Raw genomic sequence first — 20,285 nt, 5'->3', positions numbered from 1 at the left:
TAATGATGGAAGTCCAATTGTAAATCCACAGGGGAGATTCACTTATTAAAGGTCCATGAGAGGAATCAAGGAATTTAAGATGACTAAATAACCAGGCATCCCCAGCCATCCTGGACTACAAGTTTGTGTTCTGGAAAAGCAGATTTTCTGGAAGTGGGACGCCTAGGCTGACCTTGGTCGATATTTTAGCAGCCCACCCTGGTTTCTGATGAGCAGCGAACCACTGATTATTGCCACTGATGGCTGCTATGGCCTGTTTGTTGTGGTCTCTAGGGAGGAAGAGCCACAGTCCTTTTTTACCAGTTTTTTTCAGCTCCTAAACTTTTTTCCTCTGCCCCCAATCTCACACTCCCACTTCAGGAGGGGGTGACCCTTCCCAAGAGTCTCTTCGTGGGCTGACAAAACATTTTAACTTTTCACATTCCTGTTTTTCCACTGAATGCCCAGATGCATTTTATTTTCCCCCAATATAGGGAACCTCTGGCTAAAGAGGTTGGAACGCAGTGATGGTCCGAGACAGACTGTTAGATGGAAGGTCCCACCTCTGCCACTTGTTCTGAGCCAGCTTGATCTTGTGTGCTCTGAGCCATGGTTCATGATCTGCATAAAGCAGAAAGGAACAGCACCCATCAGGCAGGGTGATTTCAAGTACATCGTACCTGAGAAGGTAATTGTGACCATCAGTGCCTCAACCTCAGTCCCCTTCCACCGACTATAATAACATCTATCGTGTGGCTTGCACTTCACAGCTGTCCAGGGACTTTCGTGGGGACTCCATTCAGCCCCTCAGTTTGCATGATGCTTACATGTGTATAGCTGCATTGAGGTCTTGTAATACCTGTGTGTTTGATTATTGTAGTCCTCAGTCATGCCCTACTCTTTGCCACCTCATGAACTGTAGCCTGCCAGGCTTGTCTGTCCATGGAATTCTCCAGACAAGGTCATTTGCTAGTTACAGGATTAACTGTCTACCGGAGATGGTCAAAGGTTCATCGAATGTAGCAACTGTGTGGACTGGGGTCACATGTTAAGACATATTCTGAGGCCAGTGCTTTGGGAAAGAGTGCTTTGGGATCCAGGAGGCAAAGAGACAGGTGTTTGGTATCCTGCTTTTCCGTCTTGAAGGCTGCATCACAGCATCCTTCAGCTCCACCGATCAGAAGGATTCTTCAGCTGTTCATTGTCTCCTAAGAACACATTCATGCTGAGGTCCAGGCACTTTTTTCAGAGGTGAAGACCTGAGGTGGGGAGAGGAATGTGTGATCTGAGCAAAGTGCTGGCACCCAGACTATCTGCCACGTCCTTCCCTGGGCAATGGAGCCAGAAAAGGGAGCAAGTTCTACTCTCTCAGCAGAGAGCAAGGATTTCAGGCACAGTGTGGGACGGACAAGCCCTGTGGAGCCATTCCCCTGGGACTTGAAATGCCTGCTCCCCACATGTGGCTGGGAGCTGATTGCAGAAGTTGCAACTCCTTGTGAGTTGCTCCAAACACAGCTGCGCTCCTCACCTCGTGTCCACATAATTAACCAGCAGTTGTTGCCGCTTTGTGAAACACAGGCTAGGCCACCCCTGCAGTGTCCTGTGGGGACGTTCCAAGTCTGCAGCAGACAATTGACAGGCGGGAGAAGTTTCTGCAATGCTTGGCTGAAGGGACTGATGGCAATCTAGCTTTTCCTGTCCCATCTGGCATCATCCTAACTGTCCTCTCCTCTCAGCAGCAGCTCTCCCTCCAGACCCTCCCAGAGTACCCATGCACTCCTGGACACAGACCCCACCACTCTCCTAAGGTGATCCAGCTCAGCCCCAATTTTCACCTCTGCATGGGAGTTTGGATTGAATCCCTAAAACCACTGAGTTCTAGTGTGTCTAAGCTAGAAGAAACCTTAAATATCTTGAGGTCAATCTTGCTGCCATGCAGAAGAGGAAATTTACGCTTGGTATAACCAAGGACACACAGCTGGCCGGAGTAAGGCTGTGCTGACTCCCAGGGCTGGTCACGGCCACATTCCACTCTCATCTGATCCTCCCCAAACCCTACAAGACACTCAATCCACAGCAGTCTGGACCCTCATGATCTTCCTAGACAAGCTGTGCTGCTCTCTTAACTCTCATTTCCATATCTTTAGCACCAACCGATTTTTTTAAATTGAAGCATGGTTGATTTGCAATATTGTGTTATTTCAGGTATACAGCAAAGTGATTCCATTTCATTATATATATATATTATTTTTTGTTATAGATTATTGCAAGTTATTGAATATAGTTCCCAGTGCTACACAATAAATCTTTGTTGTTTATCTATTTCACATACAGTAGTGTGTATCTGTTAATTCCATGTTTCTAATTTATCCCCTCCCCTTTGGTAACCATATGCTTAATTTCCATGAGTCAGTTTCTGTTTTGTAAATAAGTTCATTTGTATTATTTTTTAGATTACACACATAACTGTTACCGTATAATACTTGTCTTTCTCTATCTGACTTACTTCATTTAGTATGATAATCTCTAGGTCTATCCATGTTGTGGCAAATGGCATTATTTCACTCTTTTTTACAGATGAGTAATATTCCATCTTCTTTTTCCATTCATTTGGTGATGGACGCTTGGGTTGCTTCCAGTTTTTGGCTATTGTAAATAGCGCTACTATGTACATTGAGGGGTGGGATGTATGTATCTTTTTGCATTAGTGGTCATCTTTTCTGAATACAGGCTCAGGAGTAGGATTCCTGCCTACAGCCATTAATTCTGTGTGTGGATCTATTCTGGGAGAAAGTGGATGCCTGGTCCTCTGGTCTCGGCCAGGTAGCCACAGGAGAATTGCTGCGCCGGCTGCACCTCGGCCATGAAGGTAGACACAGGCCACCACGATGACTGACATCCCCTGGTGGATGCTCAGAGAGTAGGCAGAGAACCTTAGATGTCTGACAGCTGTCCAGATGCAGGAACTGAAAGTCCCTTTCACCCTAGGTGATTCTGTCTGGGGAGGGGTGTTAGAACCTGGTTCTGCCTAAAGCCAAAGTGAGACACACCTCTCTCCAAAGTCCACAGTACTAATTAACTCTATGTGATAGCCTTGCTAATGTTTAAACATAACCCGAGATACCCCCAGCACTTCCCAGGTTGCACAGTGGTAAAAGAATTCGCCTGCCAGTGCAGGAGGCTCAAGAGGCGCAGGTTCAGTCCTTGGGTCAGGAAGATCCCCTGGAGGAGGAAATGGCAACCCACTCCAGTATTCTTGCCTGGAAAGTTCCATGGATAGAGGAGCTTGGTGGGCTACAGTCCATTGGGTCACAAAGAGTCAGACAGGACTGAACACACAGCACAGCACAAGTCCCCCCCAGACCAAACATTTCCTCTCCTCTTGTCCCAGCATCTCCAGGACCTCATCCCCAGACTACCCCAGGTACACACTCTGTTGTGCTCCCAGAAGGACAGTGCTCAGAAGGCAGTTGAATAGGGGAGAACCTATTCATAGCATCATCTCTCATGTCCCAGCAGGGATGACCATCCTGGCAGCCTGAGGTCATGTCCGTCATCTGGGCAGCCAAGTGTGGAGGACCTCTTCCCAGTTTTCTGAGAAAATGAGGCTCAGTCTCCATCAGCAGTGTCTCCTTCCTGCTCTCAGCCAGGACACACCCCCACCTCCTTGTCTTCTCACAGCCTCTCCTATACTTTTTTCAAGTGAAAGTGAAAGTCGCTCAGTCATATCCGACTCTGTGACCGCATGGACTATACAGTCCATGGAATTCTCCAGGCCAGAATACTGGAGTGGGTAGCTCTTCCCTTCTCCAGGAAATATTCCCAACCCAGGGATTGAATCCAGGTCTCCTGCATTGCAGGCAGATTCTTTACCAACTGAGCCGCTAGGGAAGTCCAAGAATACTGGAGTGGCTAGCCCATCCCTTCTCCAGGGGATCTTCCCAATACAGGAATTGAACAAGGGTCTCCTGCATTGAAGGTGGATTCTTTAGTCCTCCTCAAATCCCTCCTCTTCCGTGAGGTCTACTCTATATACTCCTCGCTGGGATTAGGAGTGGATGGCTTCACCTAAATGCTTTTTGTAAAATAAGGGTATCAAGCTGAGGGATCACTCAGGTGTCTCCCAGCCCATCTGTATTGTTAATCAATTTCCTTCTGGGTTAACTGAACCACAGCTTCTGGCTGATCTTCATCCTTAAAGGTGTGATCAAGCCTGGCCAGTGCACTTGCTCATCAAGCTGAATTAATACATATTGAGTGAGGAAATGGAATGGGGAAGGCAGGTGTTGATAGAGAGTGAACCAATCAATCATTCAGAAAGAGACAGAAAAAGGAAGTCTTTTCCCAGGGAAGTGATTCATGGGGGTCCAGGGTGGGTGGGGGTGGGCTGAAAGGGATGACAACACTCAAAGTGAAAGAGAAGACAACTGTTATCATGGTTGTGCCTCTTGTTTGGTATTTGGGGTTCAGGTAGAGATTAAAAAAAAAAAGAGAGAGGGAGAGAGATTGGAAGATGAAGGGCATGACTGTCATTAGGCCAGGAACTTGGAAACCAAGATTTTTAAGGAACCCATATCCATGCTCGGAGCTTCATCTGTGACATGAGAGACCTGGAATCAGAGTCTCAAAATGTGGGCTGAACTAGTTAGAAATGCAGAGTCCCAGGCTCACCCGGGACCAAATCAGCCCTCAACCAGATCCCTAGGTGATGCTGTGTGTGCTGAAACATGAGAACCGCTGTCCCGGCCAACCTCTCTGTGACTGCAAAGCAGAAACTGTTGGAACATGAGCACTGGAGCCCCAACAGTGCTCAAACGTTGATGTACCCCCAAAATCATCTGGGAAGCTTTTAAAATGTCATGTCCACAAGGCCCTTTCTGGGAATACAGCTTATTCTGTATCTTGATTGGGACCGTGGTTCTATATGTGTACATATATGTCCAAACTGTACTACATTTCATTATATTCAAATTATATCTCAGTAAAGTTGACTTCAAAAGAAAACTGTCCCTAAACCTAAATCTTTTACCAACAGTAAAGCTGTAAGGAAGAACACTGTGTTCAAAGATATAAAGAATGTCTCAGGGGGCTTCGCTGGAGGTACAGTGGTTAAGACTCTGTGCTGTCAACATAGCGGGGTCATGGGTTCCATCCCTGGTCTGGGAACTAGATCCCACCAGCTATGTGGTGTGCCAAAGTTTAAAAAAAAGAAGAAGAAAAATGTCTCAGGACATTGTCCACTCCTTCCCCTAGAGAAGGGGCTATGCTCAAACATGAAAGTGAGCTGGCATGTTTTCCAAGGAGACAAATCTGGTTTTTGTAACCAGTTTTTTAAAATATTCTTACATGTCACATGAATCACACACACACACAACACACAGTCCCAATGCCTAGCTCATACCAAGTAGGTCAAAATTCCTGTATATTTTTTTAAACCTCTCCAGGTCATTCTAGTGTACAGCATGGCTGAGAATTACTCTAGAGTTTCTTGTAAGTTTCAGCCATCAAGCCTCAGGGCTTCGCCAGGATTCCCCCACCCTGAGTGCCCAGCACTGTGCGATGGCAGCATTGGGAGAGATGGGGGAACAGCATGCGGCACATAATGGCCCTGAGTAGTTTACAGTCTGGTTTGGGAGGCAAGACAGGGGTCCGCATAAAAAGGAAGCCAAATTATACCTGAGGGACAGACATTTGCACAACTGGAGAAGTTCATGTCCCCACGCAAGGGTGACAAGGGCGGGATAGCCCCTGGATGTGGCAGGTACTCGCCTGTCAGGTAACTTTTGAGAGCCCTCCCCTTGGTTCCTATCCCACTTCTGCTTTTAGAGATGAAGGGGTAAAAGTGGAAGCAGCAACAGATTTTATTTTCTTGGGCTCCAAAATCACTGTGGACTGCAGCCATGAAATTAAAAGATGCTTGCTCCTTGGAAGAAAAGCTATGACAAACCTAGACAGCATATTAAAAAGCAGAGATATCACTTGGCCAACAAAGTTCCGTATAGTCAAAGCTATGGTTTTTCCAGTAGTCATGTACAGATGTGAGAGTTGGTCCATAAAGAAGGCTGAGTGCCAAAGAATTGATGCTTTCTTTTGGTGCTGGAGAAGACTCTTGAGAGTCCCTTGGACGGCAAGAAGATCCAACCGGTCAATCCTAAAGGAAATCAACCCTGATTATTTACCGGAAGGACTGATGTTGAAACTGAAGCTCCATTTCTTTGGCCATCCGATGCCAAGAGCCAACTCATTGGAAAAGATTCTGATGCTGGGAAAGATTGAGGGCAAAATGAGAAAGGGACGGCAGAGGATGAGATAGATAGCATCACCGACTCAATGGACATGCGTTTGAGCCAACTCTGGGAGACAGTGGAGAACAGGGGAACCTGGTGTTCAGTCCATTGGGTCACAAAGAGTCAGACTCAACTTGGGGACTGAACACCAATAACAGAGAGGTTAAGCAGCTTCCCCAGTGTCACACAGCTAGGAACGGAGGAGGGAAGCGTTGAACCCAGACGACATGGCATGCTTCCCATCAGGCACAGGTTGAGTTCTCCCCAACGTAGTCGATTTGCCAGAACCAATCGATTGTTAAACTCTATGGTGCCCCAACTCAGGACACGGGAACAAAAAATAAACCAGAGCCGTGGTGATGTATGCTGGAATGTCACTGGAGACATCTACCCAGTTTGCAATCGCAAAGACACGTGGCTGATCGCAGGGTACAGGTGTCTGGTGCCTCCTGGGGAATAGGAACCGCCATGTGTGCGGAGGAATAATTCAGCTCCAGGAGGTGGGGGGCACGGCGAGCCCCACAGCCCCTCCCCCTTTGCCAGGGCAACGTAGGGCGTCAGACAACATTGCGGCCGCCTCATTATTGGGCGGCTCGGCCATTGTCCCCGGGACAATGGTTTCCGGCCCCTGCTTTGTGTGGGGCTCCCAGCCGAAGTTATTAACCACAGGAGCTGCCTTTGAGGGACATCCAAGGAAGGGGTGAAAGGTCACCGGGAGCAGCGAGGGGAGCGGAAGTGGGAGGGAGAGGCAGCACAAAAGAGAGGGATGAGCCCCTGTCCCCTCCCTCTCCTCCTGAAGGAGCCCCAAACAGAACTGGGCTCAGAGGGAGGCCTGGCGGAGTGGGGGTGGGGGGTGGGGGGAGTCGTCAAGAGGAAGTCCCTGCTGCAGAGCAGAGAGGAGCCTGGGATGGCTGGATCCTAAGGTACTCGGATGTGGAAGCACCGAAGGGACGCAGGCTGCATGGGGCGGGGTCAGAACCCGGGTGACTGGGAACAGGAGGAGGTGACAGAGGCTGGGTCTGGGGCTTCCCCACTCCCCCTAAAACAGGTGCTCAATTCCCAGGACCTCTGATGTCCACGCTACCTGCCTGACCTGCTCTGGGCTGGCAGGGGTGAGGACGCCATGCTTTAGGCTGCCTGGCAGGTGGCCGTGAAAATTAAGCCATACATAGACCTGGTGACCACCTGCCCTTAACTGGATAGGAAACTGGCACCCGGACAGTAAGAGGACCATGTAGGGCACAAACCCAGTGATAGGCAGTATTGGAATTCCCTCCCCTGGGAGAAGGCCTAGGGGTCTCTTACATTCACCTGGAGCCTCCATCCTCACCATAGAAGTTCCAGTTTCTTGGGTTCCCATGGCAACCCCAACTTCCTGGATAATGTCAAGAGGCCTGAGCCCCCTCCCCTCCAAGATGCCAAGCAGAGGGAAGACAGCCTCATTCTGCCTCTCAAAGAAAAGAAAGGCTGAGGGGGCTGCTCCCATCGTGGCTACCATCCATGCCAGGCCTCCCTCCTGCTCTGCCAGCCCAGAGGAAGATGCACAGACCAGAGTCTGTCCCCCAGAGTAGGACCAGAGCTTCAGGTCATGAGGCCGCAAGAGGCCTGTGTCTTGTCCAAGGTCAGAAGGGTCAGGAATCTGGGGAGGGGCAATACACTGAATTATAAGAGAAGCATTTACAGCTCTCTACAAGTTTAGATGGGACTTCCCAGGTGTCTTGGGTTGGGAAGATCCGCTGGAGAAGGGATAGGCTACCCACTCCAGTATTCTTGGGCTTCTCTTGTGGCTCAGCTGGTAAAAAATCCACCTGCAATTCAAGAGACCTGGGTTCGATCCTGGGTTGGGAAGATCCCCTGGAGAAGGGAAAGGCTACCCACTCCAGTATTCTGGCCTGGAGAATTCCACGGACTGTACAATCCATGGGGTCACCAAGAGTCGGACACAACTGAGCGACTTTCACTTTCACTTTTCCCCGGTGGCTCAGTGGTAAAGAATCCACTTGCCAATGCAAGAGATACAGGAGACTTGGGTTCAATCCCTGGATGGGGAAGATCCCCTGGAAGAGGAAATGGCAACCCGCTCCAGTATTCTTGCCTAAAAAATCCCATGGACAGAGGAGCCTGGTGGGCTACAGTGCATGGGATCCTAAAGAGTCAGACACGACTGAGCACACACACACAGAGACACGCATAAGTTTGGATATGTAGAGGTTATGACTGGAAAGCATAAATTATTCCACTCAACTTTTATATTTAAGGTTCAGTTCAGTTCAGTTGCTCAGTTGTGTCTGACTCTCTGAGACCCCATGGACTGCTGCAAGCCAGGTTTCCCTGTCCATCACCAACTCCCAGAGCCTACTCAAACTCATAATCATCATGTCGGTGATGCCATCCAGCCATCTCATCCTCTGTTGTCCCCTTCTCCTCCTGCCCTCAATCTTTCCCAGCATCAGGGTCTTTTCCAATGAATCGGTTCTTCTCATCAGATGGTCAAAGTACTGGAGTTTTAGCTTCACCATCAGTCCTTCCAATGAATATTCAGGACTGATCTCCTTCAGAATGGACTGGTTGGATCTCCTTGCAGTCCAAGGGACTCTCAAGAGTCTTCTCCAACACCACAGTTCAAAAGCATCAATTCTTCGGTGCTCAGCTTTCTTTATAGTCCAACTCTCACATCCATACATGACTGTTGGAAAAACCATAGCCTTGACTGGACAGACCTTTCTTGGCAAAGTAATGTCTCTGCTTCTTAATATGCTGTCTAGGTTACTATTGAAGGTTACTCAGTTTTTAAAACTAAAAAGAAATTTTCAGTTACACGATACGGTTGCTTGGAAGAGAGGAAAAAAGAAACACCTGAGAGGTGAGGACTGCAGGTGGAGTTGGGAGGGACCACAGACCAGCCAGTTTGGGGAGCTTGCAGGAAAGGCCCCCAGAAGGCCAGCATCCCGTCTCCTCTCCAATTTTTCATCCCAAATCCTGTTTCCAGTCCCCTGAATCAGTCGTCTCCCTGCCGTCTCCCCGTCACGGTGGGAATGCCCACTTCATGGCCCCCTCCACCCCATCACCCGTCAGCATCTCTCCCAGGCTTCCTCCTCCACAACTCCAGCTCTCCTCACACCCCACCCTGGTTCCAGACATCTCTTTATTACCACACCCTGCTCAGGCCATGAAACCTGGCAGCTCACTCCTCCATCCCCTCTCTTGCCCACCCAGCATATCCCAAGGAAGCCCAGAAGAGACCAGTCAGCTTTCTCCACCCTCACCCCATTTCCAGATGCTCTCCTGAGCTTTGCTAATCTCTGACCATCTCTCCCTGCCTCACTTTTGGGTGAAGACTGCCTGGTATATCCATAACTGCCCTTTCAGAAGCCAGACAGTTGTATGCTAAGTTGCTTCAGCTGCGTCTGACTCTTTGTGACCCCATGGACTGTAGCCCACCAGTCTCCTCTGTCCATGGGATTCTCTAGGCAAGAATACTGGAATGGATTGCTATGCTTTCCTCCAGGGGATCTTCCAACCCAGGGATCAAACCCACGTCTCTTATGTCTCCTGCTTTGGCAGGCGAGTTGTTTACCACTTGAGCCATCTGGGAAGTCAGAGAGTTGACTTTAGTGCAATAAACAGCTAGGGGTAACTTCATTTTAACAAACTTATAGTGAGGAGATCAAACTAAGGTAAAAGTGAGGTCTCTCTCTCTCTCTCTCTCTCTCTCACACACACACGCACACACACACACACGCACACACACACACACACACACACACACAGACTCATACATACATGCTTCCCTTGTGGCTCAGCTGGTAAAGAATCCGCCTGCAATGCGGGAGACCTGGGTTTGATCCCTGGGTTGGGAATATCCCCTGGAGAAGAAAAAGGCTACCCATTCCAGTATTCTGGCCTACAGTCCATGGGGTCGCAAAGAGTCAGACACAACTGAGCGACTTTCACTCACATACATACATGCACACATTCTCACACACACACACACACACACACACACAGCCACAGCACAACCCTTCAAACATTGCCTATATTCCCATGGCCATTCTGACCACCGTCCATGTCTCTCCAGAGCCGAGGACACTATGCCTCTCTCCTCTGTTCTAAAGCCCCTGTCCTGAAGCCCCCAAACTGCAACCCTGACCCAAAGCCTGCAGCTGCTGCAAACTGCACAGAAGATACAAAAGGCTTTCGTTTCCCCTTCAGCACGCTCCATCCTTCTGGCAGCCGGACACCACAAGCACCGATGTCATGGGATAAACTGGCACATGGTAACAGGGCTCCATCCAGCTACTGCCCCAGGTCCACCTTGATCCTCTCCTCACCAGCAGCCCAGAAGCCAAAACCTTCCAGAATTGGCAACAGAGGAAAACTGAGCCAACAACTAGAGGAGGAAGTGGGGGGAGTGGAAAGCAAATGAAATGTTAAGAAAAAATTAAGCAATACTTGCATTCTCATTAGGAGGAGCATGTGAGATGAAGCACGTTATGTTATTAGGCATTCTCTCGATTCAGTAAACACAAGCTGAATAAATTTATAAATATCAGCATTAAGCGAGGTTTAACAGGGGGCTGTTTATCTTCCGCCTGTCAGGAGGCAACGCTCTCCATGTATCACTCTCAGGCCAGGCCATCTCCACTTGCCTGCCCCGGGTGCCTCGGGGCCCCTCCCAGTCCCACCAGGGGCACTGCAAGTGTCTGGGTGATTTGAGGACACACTGGACACCCCTCTGAGTTCAAGGGCTTTAACTCCAGCTTTGAGGAGCCTCATCAGGCTGTTGGAGAGTCAAATAAGGTACTGTTTAGATAGTGCCTGGCGTAGAGTAGGTTCACAGCCAAACAGCACCCTTGCTCACTTATCCCCAGCACAGAGTTGGAGGAAATGTCCCTGCAGCCATGGGCACTGCCAACCTTGATGGGAAGGAAGCAGGTGGCAGGTGCAGGGGATGGTGGCCTGGGGTGGGTGGGGGGTCATGCACACAGAGACCCTGGATTTGTATTATCCTGGTTCTGCTGTGAACACTGGTGGGACTTTGTATGGGTAACTTACCTGGTTAGCTCCTCATTTTCAAAAGATTGAAGACAGAAGGAGAAGAAGGCAACAGAGTATGAGATGGTTGGAGGGCATCACCAATTCAACGCACACAAACTTGGGCAAACTTCGGGAGATGATGAGGGGCAGGGAAGCCTGGCATGCTTCAGTCCCCGGGATCACAAAGAGTTGGACACGATTTGATGACTGAACAACAACAAAGTCTTGAAGTCCCTTTGACACCCCAGCCTAGGTGACAGCGGCCCACTGAGGCCACAGGCGATAAGTACTGAGTGTCAGAGAACAAGGTCGCTGAGACCAAGAAGACTTCACATAACGGTGCGATCTGAATGTTGGGGAGATGCCACTCCTCTGAGATGCCTGTAGCCTGTGTCCTCCTTGCCTGCACTCCACCTGCAGCCCAGGCCTGTTCACCAGCTCTGAGAATGAGCAGCCGTGATTCTGAAGGCCTTCCCAGACCACACAGCGTCTCCTGGATCTGTTGGCTTTCAGTGTAGAGCCTGGACCTCAGGTCACGTCTAGGCACCCATGTCATTCTCTCTCTCACTCTCATAAAACAAATTATCTTACATCAAATGAAACAAAACCTGCACTCCTGGTCCATCTCACTATGTAAGAACTGCTATATCATGACAAAGCTCCCAACAACAGTAAGTCCTCAACAAAGAAGTGTTGAGTACGTGACTGACCAAATTTCCAGCTATCCAATAAGGCTTCTTTTATTTTATTTTTGAATTTTTTGGCCATAACACTTGGTATGCGGGATCCTAGTTCCCTGACCAGGGATGGAACCCACGATCCCTGCATTGGAAGCAAGGAGTCTTAACTACTGAACCACCAGGGAAGTCCATCAAGGCTTCCTTTATTGAAAGAAGTCATAAGGTCCCAGCAGAGTCCTTGAAAACAGAACATATACTTGGGCTCCACATGAACCAGGATGTAGCCCAAGGTTTATATTTCCCAAAACGTGACAACACAGAAATACTCCTTCTCTTCCTTCTTCCGTCTCCTGAGCCCTCTAGATTCCAAGAATTCACCCCAGGACAGACTCCCTAAAGTTTTCCTGAGATGCTTGGCTGCCAGGCAATATTTCCGTGATGCAGTGGGTGGATGTCGCAGGATAAAACTGTGCAATGGGATGGCTCCTCCCCCCGCCCCAACACACTGCAGACAAGTGAGCTCGTAGAAGGGCCCCCTCTGCCTGCTCCAGCAGTGGTCAGCAGAGCCCAGTGCTATCCTTTCTAAAGGGAGAGTAAATAAAGGCAGGTAGCATGAAAGGGAGAGTAGGTCCCAGGCAAGTCCCTGACTGTCTCCAAATGTCTGCCTCCTTATCGATCGAGTTAGAGTTAAGGTCAGGTTCCAGTCCCCTCCAGCCTGAATCTTGTTCAGTTGCTCATTTGTGTCTGTCTCTTTGCGAACCCATGGAGTGCAGCACACCAGGCTTCCCTGTCTTCACCATCTCCCAGAGTTTGCTCAAACGTGTCTCCATTGAATTGGAGATGCCATCCAACCAACTCATCCTCTGTCACCCCATTTTCCTCATGCCCCCAGTCTTTCCCAGCATCAGAGTCTTTTCCAATGAATCAGCTCTTTCATATCAGGTGGCTAAAGTACTGGAGCTTCAGCTTCAGCATCAGTCCTTCCAATGAATATTCAGCCAGAATCTTAATCATCACTGTTACTATGCTCTCTGGCTATGCCTGGAATGAAGATTCTGGGGAGCTGAGTTGCAATGAAACAGCATTAACTGCTTATTTACAGACCCTTGAGTGCAAGTGTATTGGGTTTTATGGCTGAGATAAGCACGCAGGCAAATTCTATCATTCAACCACATTTATAGGAAGCTGGCTGTGTGTGAGGTTCTCTACCAGAGACTCTGAAAAAATTGCAGAATTAGTGCAAAAATCATAGATCCCCAAACAAGCAGCATTTGAAAGAAAGGGTGCCCTCGGGCTTCCTTGCATCTGAAACCAGGCCTAGAGTCATCCATATGCCTAAATGGTCTGCTACACATGCTCTTGCTATTGTGGCTATTAGAGTATCAGCCACAGAATCAAGCATAGACCAGACTTTCCCTGGCCTTTTGACTCCCTGAGTCTAAGGCTGGAGTCACAATGATGGCAATAAGGCACATCTCACTGGTTGGGTCCCACTCACTCTGGTGGAGCCTGTCCAAGATCAAAGTGCCACAGTATTTCTGGAAACCTCAGAACAATTTCACAGAGACTGATGTGAATGCATGGAAAATAAGGATCAGGAGGGTGGTGGTGTTAATACCAGCAATAGAGAGGGCAAGAAGAGAAATAATTGTTTCTTTGAGCAGGGGAATATGTGTGTGTGTGTAAAGAGAATGTGTTGTTTGGGGGATATATCACCTTGGCGGCTCTTCAGTGATTTCCAAGAGGCAATGCGTGCCCTGAGTTCGGGAGACAGTCGGACCAGAGAGATATATTTGTTGTCTATTCACTACTTCGAAGAGGGTACTGAAGCATGAAGGTTGGGTAAAGGCCAGAGGAGAGAGTGAGTTAAGAGCATATGACCAAGGCCCCAGCATTAAAATGCACCTTGAAGTAGAGATGGGGAGAGAAGGAAAAGACATAGAAGAAGATATATGCACAACACTATGGAAGATGGAAGCAGCCACCAGCGTGCACAGTCCCTGGACAGCAGCTCAGCAGAGGGATTCAGGAAGGAGAGGAAAGATAACCGTGACAGATACTGCAGGGTGGTCACAAGGCTAGGGACTGAGAAGAGCCACTGAATTTGACACTGACGACCTTCAGGGGAGCCATGTGAATAACAAGGCATGGAAAGAAACCCAACCACAGGAAGGGAGAACATTTGTGAACCCCAGAAAGATATGCTGAAGTCTTCGTCCCTGGTTCCTGGGAGTGTGTCCTTATTTAGAAGTGGGATTTTAGCAGATGTAATCAAGTAAAGATTTATATCTGAGAGGCACAGATGTAAAGAGCAGACTTCTGGACTCAGTGGGAGGAGAGGGTGGGATGATTTGAGAGAATAGCATTGAAACATACACCATATGTAAAATAGATAACCAGTGGGAGTTTAATGCATGACGCAGGCACCCAAAGCCAGTACTCTGCGACAACCTGGGGGGATGGGGTGGGGAGGGAGGTGGGAGGGAGGGGACACGTGTATGCCTATGGCTGATTCATGTTGGTGTCTGGAAAAACCCAGCACAATACTGTAAAATAACCATTCTCCAATGAAAATAAATAACATTTTAAAAAAGATGAGCCTTTGATGGTCTTTTCTGCAAAGCAGAAATAGAGACACAAATGTAGAGAACAAACATATGAATGCTCAAGGAGGAAGGGGGCCTGGAATGAATTGGGAGGTTGGGACTAACATATATACACTACTATGTATAAAAGAGATAACTATGAGAACCTACTGTATAGCTCAGGGAGCTCTACTCAGTGCTCTGTGGCGATCTAAATAGGAAGGAAATAACAAACAGAGGGGATATAGGTACATATATATATACAGTTGATTCACGTGGATATATGGTAGAAACTAATGCAATAGTGTAAAGCAACTATACTCCAAAAAAATTAATTTAAAAAAAGGCGGGGCCTTTAATCCAATATAAGTGGTGTTCTTATAAGACACAGGAGAATATGAAGACATAGACACACAGAGGGCAGGCAGCCACGTGAATAAAGGCAGAGACCAGAGTTACGTGGCCATAATCCAAGGATTGCTCAAGTGACCTGAAGCTGAAACAGCTGGAGAAGGATCCCCCCCTAGAATTTTCAGAGGAGGCATGAAGCTGCCAATACGTTGATTTCAGAATCCTGGCCTCCAGAACCATAAGAAAGCAGATGTCTGTTGCCTTAAACCAGCCCAATTATGGTACTTTGTGATTGTGGCCCTAGCAGACTCTTACAGGCAGGGAATATAATAAGAATTTGTTCATGCAAAGGTAGAATCAAACACTTTTAGTAAAAGAAATGCTTATTTTTTAATGGACATCCTTGAGTATGTTCACAGAGCGAGAGAAAGGAATCCAGAGAGAGGGAGAAGTTAGAAACTGAAAACAATGGGAGAATTTATAGGCCTGTGTGCATCCTAAGTCACTTCAGTCATGTCTGACTCTCTGCGACCTCATGGACTGTAGCCCGTCAGGCTCCTCTGTTCATGGGATTTCCCAGGCAAGAATACTGGAGTTGGTTGCCATGCCCTCCTCTGGGGGATCCTCCTAACTGAGGGATCAAACCCAAGTCTCTTATGTCTCCTGCCTTAGCAGGGGAGTTCTTTACCATTAGTGCCACCTGGGAAGCTCCTTATATGCCGATTATACCTCAAATTAAAAAAGAAAAAAAAAGGAAGAATGGTTACTTCATGAAACATGGAGGAGGCAGAAAGAGATTGAATCAAGAACCCAAGTGACAGAAGTGGTCTTGCCAAGGAGGTGGAGGGGGACACTTTGTCCTCTGAGGCCAACAATCTTAGCGTCAATCTTACAGAAAGCAGAGCCTGAGGCAGGGATTGAAGAGCTGACACTTTAGATGGGAGAAAGATACAAGCCCAGGACAGTGAGGGATAGGAAAAAATTGAAGGAGGGCAAGGGGCACCATGAAGCACTTGATGAAATGCAATACTGTGCTAGAGGCAACCTCACAGCAGACTAAGAAGACACACAGCTGGGTTTCTCTGTAAGAGACATAAAGAGAAGTCAAATGAAGTATACACTGAAAGGAGGACCGCTCCCCTCCAGTACCTCATTTCCCACCAATCAAGACTTATCCTACATGAGTACATGCCCCTGAACTGCCTCACTCAGTCCGTATTCGCCAAAATGTCAAATCTCAAATCCCATGGTGTCATCAAGTCTGCAAATGGAGGGATGACTCAATGGAATGGGCACCAAACAAGAGAGATAAAGGAGGAACCCAAGGAAGCACTCAAGATTTGTGGCTTATACAGGCATACAGTATTGCATTTCACAGACAATGCATTTTTTGCCAATTATTGTGGCAACCCTGCATCAAGCAAGTGTATCAGTGCCATTTTTCCAATGATATTTGCTCATTTCATGTCTCCATGTTACATTTCGGTAATTCCCACAGTATTCCAAACTGTTTCATCATCATTATATTTGTGACGGTGGCCTGTGATCAGTGATATTTGATGTGACTATTTAAAAATGACACACTAGATAATGGCTAGCAATGAGGTATTTTCAAACTGTGTACATTTTAAAGACATAATACTGTTGTACACTTAAGTACAGTAGAGTTCAACATAAGCTTTTACATGCACTGGGAAACCAGAACATTTGTACGACTCTTTTTTGTGATATTCGAGTTGTGTTGGAACTGAACCTGCAGTATCTTCAAGGTTGGTCTGTAAAACAAGGAAAGGAGGAGAATGGATGAGCGGAAATATAGAGACTTCTCATTGAGAGAAGTAGAGGAAATTGACATCAAATGGTTATTGATGAGACATAATGCAAGTAAACTGTGGGAAAGGAAGGGGTGGGGAATACAGTTAGATGCCCCCAGATTTAAAGAGGTAGAAGAAATAAAAGATAACTAAGGTAAATCTTATCGCAAATGTTATATTATGGAATCCTAGAATTGGACATTAGAAATCACTTTGCTTGTCTTTTATACTTTAAAGATGGGGTCTGGAGAGAATAAGTGATAAGTAAATGCATTTACAATACCTGTTAACGGAGGAGTTCTTCTCTGGTAATGAGCACTTTGTGATTTTTTGTGGACAATTTTGAGCGTGATGTTGCAACTACGTTAAATACACATGCCCATGAGAAACCATGCAAGGCAAGCATTGTAATCCAGACACTTCTCCACCTAGCGGCTCCTGCCTGAATTACAGGCAGAGTCCGGCCAATGGGAAGAATCCTCAGAGGACAGTCCCGGGATCCCAGAAGGACACTCACGACCCCTTCACAGACCCAGACCAGCTTCTCCTGGACTTGTTTCTTCCTTTGCCTTAGTTCTCAGGGACTCAGTGTGTTTGTTGCCCCCTTTCCTTCCCTCAATCCACACTGTGTTCCCTGCCCTTTCCAGTAAAAGTAAGTCAGAACTAGGGGGTTAAAAATCAACAAACCTTGCGACTTTCTGCCAGTGGTGGTCCTGGCCTCTTAATTCTTTGAAATTCCTGGCTGGAATGAACAGTGGCACAGTGCGCACACAGATGTGAAGTGCAGGGACTGAGACCCTGTACCTGATGGACCTCTCTTCTTTGACTCTGAGAGATGGGTCTCATCAACCTCAACCACTGCCCTCTGGCCCGCAGCTCTCGTTTGTTCCAACTTCTCTCTCGGAGAGCCCGTGCTATTTCTCCCCCCAGGACAATTCCTTGACTCACCCAGAGATCCAGCCAAACTGCTGGGCTCAGAGGAACATCCCTGATGTCTCCAGGACAGCCTCTGGGAGGACTCCCTTAGGGAACTGGATCACAGTTACATTTAAAATGCCCAGAAAGAATTGATGTGTTAATTTACCAAATCTCCACATTAGAGCTAGAGGCAGGTTTAAAACTCAGAGAAGTCAACTGAGAATTTTTTTTTTTTAAGGAAGAATAAAAAAGTTCTATTTTTGTTCTAGCAATGATGATATCCTCCCTGCCTGCTGATGAAACACTCTTGGGGCCAAGTGTAGATTCTCAGAGCAGATAGAAGAGTAAAGTCTTAGTTATCCAGAGCTGAGTAACAAATTATCATGAACTTAACTACTTAGAGCAACAAATGTTTATTATCTCACACAGCTACTGAGGGTCAGGAATCTAGGAGCTCCCTAGCTGGGTAGTTCAGGTTCTGCGTTTCTTAGAGGTTATGGTCAAGCTGTCAAGCAAATCTGTGGTCATCTGAAGACTGGACTTGGGCTGGAAGGCTGACATCCAAGATGTCTCCCTTACATCCTTGTTGGTGGGGTGGTGGGGGGCGACGAGGGGAGCTGGGGTGTGGGGGAGAGGGGGTAGAATCAGTTCCTTGCCACAGCTTCCATTTCATCCTTGGCCTTCTCTTCTTGGGTAACATACCCCCTACCCTTTTCATTCATCCTCAGTGAGAATGGTTTAGAGTCTCTTTATGTTCTTCTGAACTCCTGTTTCTGTTTCCCACCTTCTTCCTTTGAACCTTGTGTTTGGAACTGAACCCAGGGACTTCCCTGGTGGTCCAGTGGTTAAGAATCTGCCTTGCAATGCAGGGGACCTGGGTTCCCTGGTCGGGGAACTAAGATCCCACTTGCTGCAGAGCAACTAAGCCCAGGAGCTGGAACTACTGAGCCCAAGCAGCACAACTAGAGAGTCTGTGCATCCCAATGAAAGATCCTATGTGATGCAACTAAGAGCCAAATAAAATAAATAAGTGAATATTTTTAAAAAATGAGAACTGAACCCATAACCCAGGGGCAATGTGACCCACAAGGAATGCGGAGGGAATATCAACACTAGCACCTTGGATGCCCTGTTACCACGGATGCCACCTGAGACTATAACTTCTCTGTCAGCCATGCTCCTCCTGCAAGTTGTGCCTAAACAGCTATCCTTTGAGGATCGTTCTTTTGCTTTGGGGTGACAGTGAGCTAACCGAATGGCCCAGTGTTTGCTCATAAGTCTGATGGGTCTTTGGATTGATATTGTCACATTCTTTTCAAGACAAACACGTGTTTTAATACATCTCTGAAGTCACTGTGCCTTAATTAGAGAAAAAACTCATTTAGGGTCATTTTAAGCAAGCTGTTCAAGTGTTCTTCGTCCAGGAAGCCAAAGCCTGGAGATATAAGGGTCTTGCCAAGTCTCCACTTGCCTTCCAGACAGTCTTCCATACTGACACCCAAGCCAGTCTCGGGAATTAGAAGGTCTGGGGCCAAGCCCTGGCTCCAACACTCATAGTTAGGGGCCCTTGGGTATGTTAGCTCATGAGCGCCTCACTTTGCTCATCTGTGAAACAGATCAATACTCACCGCATCTATTGTTTACCAGGGTGGTATGAGAAAGTGCCCTGTGGGTGTTAGTCATTGTCATCATTCATAGGAGCCTGCCCACCTCCCCTAATTCAGCAGGACACACATGGCAAGGGACATGGAGAAAAGGGGGTGGCTCACTGCACTCTGGGGTGCATGGCTGGGAAAATGCTAATGAAAGGCTTTTATCTTCCATGTGCTTCACCATCTGGTAGGGAGGAGGAATAAGGCATTAAAATTTTGCACAGAAAACACACCTCTAAAGGAAATCCTGAGCTTACCCTGCCCTCTCCTGGGCCTGGAATGGTGTTGACTGACTGTCTGGGTGATTCCAGAAGGCAAAGCAACCCCTCGGCCTCCCACTTCCAGAAGCTTATTAGGATAAAGTGAGTGGGAATATTGACTGACTTCCTCTGGAGCACTGCAAGGAGGAGCTGATGTGATGACAGCCCCCAGAGGGTCCCAGAAATATGACAGGTTTATTGGGACATGAGTCAGCGAATAGGGGGTTCTGAACATTTCTGCATTCTGGTGCATGCCTCCTTCCTCCTTTAACGTGTAAGCCTGAGGCTAATTCTAAGCTCATTCATTATTTAAGAGTGGGTATGTGCTCACTCGTGTCCGATTCTTTGCAAACCCATAGACTGTAGCCCGCAGGGCTCCTCTGCCTATGGGATTCTCCAAGCAAAAATATTGGAGTGGGTTGCCATTTCCTATTCCAGGGGAATCTTCACAACCCAGGGATACCACACCTCTTGAGTCTCCTGTATTGGGAGGCAGATTCTTTACCACTAGTGCCACCTGGGAAGCCCCATTCATTCATTCATTATTTGCTATATCTGACACTGTATGGAAGAAATCAGAGCAACCCCCAGTACCCCTTGCTATGTTCCCATCTCCTCGTTTGAGAAAATGAAAAGGGATTTGTAGAAAAGGAAGAGCTAGTTCACAGAACTCAGAAGGTGAATCTTCAGAATCAATCTGGGAAATGGGATAACAACTATTC

This window comes from Capra hircus, chromosome 11, assembly GCF_001704415.2.
Source record: "Capra hircus breed San Clemente chromosome 11, ASM170441v1, whole genome shotgun sequence".
In the NCBI taxonomy this organism is placed as follows: Eukaryota; Metazoa; Chordata; class Mammalia; order Artiodactyla; family Bovidae; genus Capra; species Capra hircus.
This window is presented reverse-complemented; position numbering follows the sequence as displayed.